Genomic DNA, 6,111 nt, shown 5'->3' with positions numbered 1-6,111 from the left:
AAAAAAAAAAAAAAAAAAAAAAAAAAAGAAGTGAAGTGTCTTGAAAAGGTCTCTACACTCACTTGCTCCCTTGTTCATTGAAGAATTATTCAAAATAGTCAAGATATGGAAGCAGCCTAAAGGCTCGTAACAGATAAATTGATCAAGAACATGAAAACATATTCAAGGTGCTTATGTAGCCTTCATTTAATGTGATCCATCTACCTATTTATCAATCAACACATATTCAAAGTACTTATATACCCTGTGTTTTATTGAATCCTCAACATATCTATGAATTAAAAGTATTGTATGAAATAGGACAAAAAAGACAAGGCAAAGTACTTTCTGGTCCATTTCTGACCTGTGGCCTAGATTAATCATGTTCCCTTAGCTTGGGCTGAGAACCTTGCTGAGTCACAAATTGGGGTTACGTTAACATGGGGATTCTATTGAGCTAATGTTGGTATTGGTAAGAGCTATAGTTTGGGTATGACTTGAATGTGTCCCCCTAGGGTTCACGTGTTGGAGCTTGTTCCCCAGTGTGGTGGTGCAAGGTGATTAGGTGACCAGGGGCATCGCCCTTGGAAGATACTAAGGAAGTTCTCATGGGGCCCTGATTTCTTTCTCATGGTAGTATTGTTATGAAAGAGCGAGCATGACCCCTGGATCCCTGTTTGGCTTTGTGTTAGCCATGTGATCTCATCTTCTCTCACACATTCCCACCATGATGCTGTCCATTACAATGTGATGCAGCCCACAGTGCCCTCACTAGAGAATGAATCAATGGGGCCACTTGATCTTGGACTTTCAGCCTCAAAAAGTACCGAGCCTCAGGTATTTTATTATAGTAACACAAAAGAGAAGAATAAAATAAACATCTGATGGCATTTTATTTTTAAAAGTTATATTGGCTACAGTTAATGGAGAGAGATGCATGGTTACATATCCTTAAGGTCCAGCTCACACTGAGCAAACTCCCAGGCACTTGGAGCAACTACATTTGAAGCTAACTGCAGACATATAAACAGGCCAGTGAAACCAGTTTAGATAACGAGAGCTCCCTGGGCAAACAAAAAGGATTCCAAGAATGAATAATTTTGATTGTAAGCAACTATGTTCTGGAGTGGTTTGTTACAAAGGGTGATCAAGGTGATTCTTTCTTTCTGCCTATAGCAAGCTGACCTGTGTGAACTTCATCAGTCTTTTCTTGCTTCAGAAAGTCAAGAGAGGCAAACGAGGGAGAGATCAAGGTATCCCTGGGATCCCTTCGTTTGCATCTCTGTAGACGGGTTGTGTTCCTGGACTAAATGCCCCAATTCCTGTTAGGGAGTCTTGTACAGAGCTTCTATTTGTAATACTCCCTCCCCTGCTCCTTTTGATATAGGGTATATGATATAGCGATGATATAGAACTTCCAAATAATCCAAATAATATAAGGGAAATATAACTCCCAACCTGGAGATGTCCAATACGTTGAGTTCGTGTTCTGTGAAATCAAAGAATGAATTTAGGAACAACGGAGGTGGAATAAGGATTTATTGAAAGACAGCTTCCATCTAAGAGAGACAGGAGGGGTCCTGAGTGGGCGGCAGGGGACCCCCGCTTCTCAAGGGAGGTTTGGTATAAGGTATAATCAACAGATAAGATTACAAGTATAGTTGCTTAGGCAATATTGATCCAATGGGAAATCTCAATGTGGGTATAAAGTGGGACAAAACTATGGTCAACTAGTAAGATGATGAGTATGGTCATTTAGATTGATTGAATGGGGATCAAACGGGGAAGCAAATCACATTTCGAGGGTACATGAAACCAACAAGGACTTTTCCTGGAAGGGATGGGTTAAGGTCTTGGTACCCCACCCATATGATTGATGCCTGTTTACTTATCATCCATTATGCTTTTCTCCTAGGGAAGTAGGTGTAGTGATTTCATCTGTCTGGAGGCCTGGCCTTCAACAAATGAGCCTCCACCAGCCACGGTTGTAATGTGTTCTTATTTTCTGCACTGACCTCTTTGTGGGCCTATCCCTGTCTTACTACTTGTATTTCCATTTCACTTAGCTGTCTACAATCCTTTCATCTAAGGTGAGATTTTGGATCTATGATGTTACTGAATCTCCCGTGTGATCTTTTAAATTCTTGCCTACACGCCTGTTTATAATCCCTTATTAAACTCTCTTCCAATTCTAATTTGGTTATACCATCTGTTTCCTGAGTAGGCCTTATCCAGAGGTAATACCTTGGCAAAGACTTGATGATCTGATGGGTACAGTAACTGATGAAGACATCTGGGGGAAGAGCCAAGATCCTGCTTGCGGCAGTGAGGAAGCAGGGTGACAAGAGTAGTGTGTTGGGAGGAGCACAGACGGCGAAATCAAAGAGGTAACCGCGTGCGCGTTGAGGATGGGGACGTGTGGCACAAGGGAAGATCATGTACAGGCTTGTTGGCTTTGACTTTGAGAAGTGGAGAGCCACTGGACCTACATCCTCCAGTCTAATTAAATCTAATAAGATTGCTTTCCATTATGTGTTGACAGTGGTGCTGCACGTCAGCACAGACTTTCTCCTCCCAGGCTCCTGCCGGCTGATGAATGCTTGGCATGTTCAGCCAGCCCAGCAGGCATGGGTCTGAGTTCAAGGCTTCCTGTCTCTCCTGATGCTGGGAGTGCCGGGACCTTCCCTTACAGTCAGGATTCAGCATAGTGTCTTCTTGTTGTTGTTAGCATATTCTTTTCAGTTCTGCTGATGATTTGGGAGTGGACACATTTTTCTTATTTTCTTTTTCTGTTGTTGTTAGTCAATAGGTTCTTCTATACTGACTTCAAAAAGAGTACTTATCTAAAGGATCCTGTACAACGGGGACATAACTACTTCAGGGAAGATAACATGAGGAATTTAACAGAAATGTCTGTCTGCCTACCTCTTAGGAGATGGTGGTTTTTCTGGAAAATATAAAAAGCAAAGGGGTCATTTGCATGTATGACTTTCCAGAAAATAATATAGAGACTTGAAACACGTTTTAATCCTTTAATTGGAATTTCCACTTAAGCATCTTCTGGTATTAATTCTAGATCACTCTCTGCAGGTTATATGAATAAACTTGATCCCTCCTTGCTCCACACCAGCTTCCATGGGGGTTTATTGTCTCTCCCGTTTCTCAGAAATTCTCCTGGGCTGAATCTCTCTTGTGTATGGGTCCTAACATTCTTATCAGATGTGTTGTGTGCTAGTCAACCAAATGACATTTCTTAGGGCTCATCTCAATCAACATCCCCCCCGCCCCTGTACTGGGGATTGAACTCAGGACCTTGTGCTTACAAGGTAGGTAATGGAGCTGTAAAATCAACATTAACTACCAATTGTAGCTATAGTCCTTCAGGACCTATTCTGTGCTTCCCCCCACCTTTGGTGCCAAGGATTGAACTCAGGACCTTGAGCTTGAGGCAGGCACGGCGCCAGTGAGCTAAATCCCAGCCTATTTTTTGCTTTTAATCTAAAGTAAAGCAGGGTAGTTAGTAAAGTTAGGTAGGCAGGAACCCTTTTCTGGCTAGCAGCAGTGGCCTATTAAACCACTTCTGGTTTGTTTTCTATACCTCACCTTAATTTCTTTTCTTTTTTTTTTTTTGGTACCAGGGATTGAATTTAGGACCTTGCGCTTGCAATGCAGGCAGTGGAACACCTTAATTTCTTTTTAAATTTTTCATTATTGTTACTTTAAAAAATCTCCAACTAAGTATATGAAGTGAGTTATTCCAGTAGATGTTTAGTAGAAAGAGAACTGAGTGAGGAAACCAGGGTTTTAGTCCTTGTAATATCTATTATGCTTTATTAGCTTAAAGATTAAGTTTCAGTCTTCTAAAATTTTAGTTTCCCTTTCTGTAAATTGACAAGATTAAATTATTGAAACATCAAGAAAATTTGAGATCCAGCATTTGAGTTTGAGGTAGTTAAACCCAAACTCTCAATAACTATAACATACTTATTGTTCATGAGAGAACATTCTCAACAAAACAATCAGGCTATGTAGCTCTGTGATAAAGTGCTTCCCTATCATGTGTTCAATCCTTAGTACTGAAAAAAAAACTGAACTGGGTGCAGAGATGCATACCTGTAATCTAAGCTACTCAGGACACTGAGGCAGAGTCAGGAGTTTGAGGCCAGCTTGGGCAGTACAATTGAGATTTCATCTTAAGCAAACAAAAGCATAATATCAGAAAAAGTGTAATTTTAAAACCTGAATAAATGCGTTTGTATGATAATTTATTACATTTTCCATTTCAGCCCCTTGTCAATTAACATTTCTTTACTGGCAGCTTCTGAGAGCCTTTCTGGTTCTAAGGATCTAGACTCCAGTCTTGTCAAAATAATATTTGTCTCCAGGATAAACTTGTTTCTCTTCTGGATCGGGTCTCATCCTTAGCTCAGTGCCTAGTATAGCAACTAATTACCAGATTAAAAGGTGAAACAATCCCTAGTGGACTGACGTTCCTTTTTGGAAAGCGCAAACTTAGTAGGAGGGTGAGACTTTCTTACTTTCAGCCTAGTCTCACATCTACAGCAATCAAGTCAGCTCTAGATTCTAGGGTTAGCAATCTGTTTTTCAATCCTGCCCCAAATCTGAATGCAGCGTAGGCTTCTGCTCTACTATGAATGTTTGTGTCTGCTTCAGAATCCGACGTTAAAAGCTAATATCCAATGCAACAGTATCAAGAAATGGGGCCTGGCAGAGGTGATGAAACCACGAATGGGATCGTGCCCTTTCAGGTTTGAGGGGTGGGGAGTTTATTCTTAGCCTGCAAGAAGCTGGGTTCAGTCCCCAATACTGTAGGAAAAACAAAACAAAACAAAACTAAAAACTGAGGGAGCCTGTCTGCCCCTTCTGCTATTTGGGAACTCAAAAGGCACCATCTATGAACAGGCTCCCACCAGACACTAAATTCGCTGGCTCCTTGCTTGGACTTCCTGGTCTGCTGAACACTGAGCAATATATTTCCACTGTTTATAATTACTCAGTCTGAGTAATTAGGTTTTAGATCAAATGGATTGTCAAAAAGTAGACCCACCATCATTTAAAAACAGAATTTTCCTACATGTTCCTCAAATCAGTCTATGTATAGAAACAGAACATTTATATATTGAGAGGTAGGCACTTGGAAACAAATTTGGGCTTTGCCATTAGCTTATTATATGACCTAGGTCAAGGTGCTGCATGTCCCGTGTCTTGGTTCCTAATTATAAAATGTACTGATTGTACCTGCCTCATAAAGTTGTGAATTAAACAGATACACAGTGCTGTTCATAAGGTTCATGTTCAAGCATAATTCTTACTAATGAGCCTCAAGATATATGGGAATAGAAGAAGAAAAGAATTAAAATGGCCCTGAAAGAAATACTGGTGTATTTGGAAGACTGAAGAGGAATGTCATCGAACTCCATAAAATCAAAAAGGCAATTAGAAATCTCATAAAACTCCGTTCTCCCAAAGGATAATAGATTGAATATATAAAAGTTTCAAATTAATTTAGCTAAATTATTACAGAATGAATGCAACGTAGGTTATTGCGAGAATTGGAGATGTTCCATGGTATATAATTACTTTTCTGAGGTGAGGTACAGGAAACAAATCTCTTATACAACTGAGAAGTGGAATTTCTTGTTAACACATGAAAATGAACTTGGAAACTTAAGAAAACGACCACTGCCACGGTCCCACCGCTGTCATTAAATTAGAGTCTCTTGAGTTGGGGCCCAGGAATTTTTTTTCAAAGCTGTCAGTTGCTACTAAAGGTTCACCAGAGCTCAGGGAGAGCTGAGTGCGCGGTGCTCTTTACAATCACTAAGGGAAGGGCCGGGGATTTAGCTCAGCGGTTCGGTGGCCTGCCTTGCAAGCTCAAGGACCCGAGTTCAATCCCCAGTACCAAAAAAACCAAAAAACAAAAAAACCCCAATCTCTAAGGGAGGTTCAAGCAGGCCAAGCGGACTGAACCCCTCGCTTAGGCCCCCCGTCTCTTCAGCTCTCGTATCAACTCCGCGGTCGTCCGCTCGCACTTCGCAACGTCTCCTCTATCGCGGCCGCCTCTTTGGGCTCCTGCCCAGCTGGCCCGGCGTCGGTCACGTCGTCCCGCGA

The 6,111-nt window shown here is 41.3% G+C and overlaps 1 long non-coding RNA gene across 1 annotated transcript in view; it reads left to right on the top strand.

The window, feature by feature from the left end:
* Positions 1-3,128, top strand: part of LOC117283851 — a 34,688-nt gene extending 31,560 nt beyond the window's left edge. The window contains exons 2-3 of the long non-coding RNA XR_004514883.1: positions 2,204-2,366; positions 2,782-3,128. This is a non-coding gene — a long non-coding RNA (uncharacterized LOC117283851). The remainder of the gene's footprint in view (positions 1-2,203; positions 2,367-2,781) is intronic.
* Positions 3,129-6,111: the final 2,983 nt, after the last annotated feature.

This window comes from Fukomys damarensis, unplaced genomic scaffold (genome assembly GCF_012274545.1).
Source record: "Fukomys damarensis isolate Sample0158 unplaced genomic scaffold, DMR_v1.0_HiC HiC_scaffold_31, whole genome shotgun sequence".
In the NCBI taxonomy this organism is placed as follows: Eukaryota; Metazoa; Chordata; class Mammalia; order Rodentia; family Bathyergidae; genus Fukomys; species Fukomys damarensis.
Note: the sequence above shows the minus strand (reverse complement) of the source record. Positions and strands in the feature narration are given on the sequence as shown.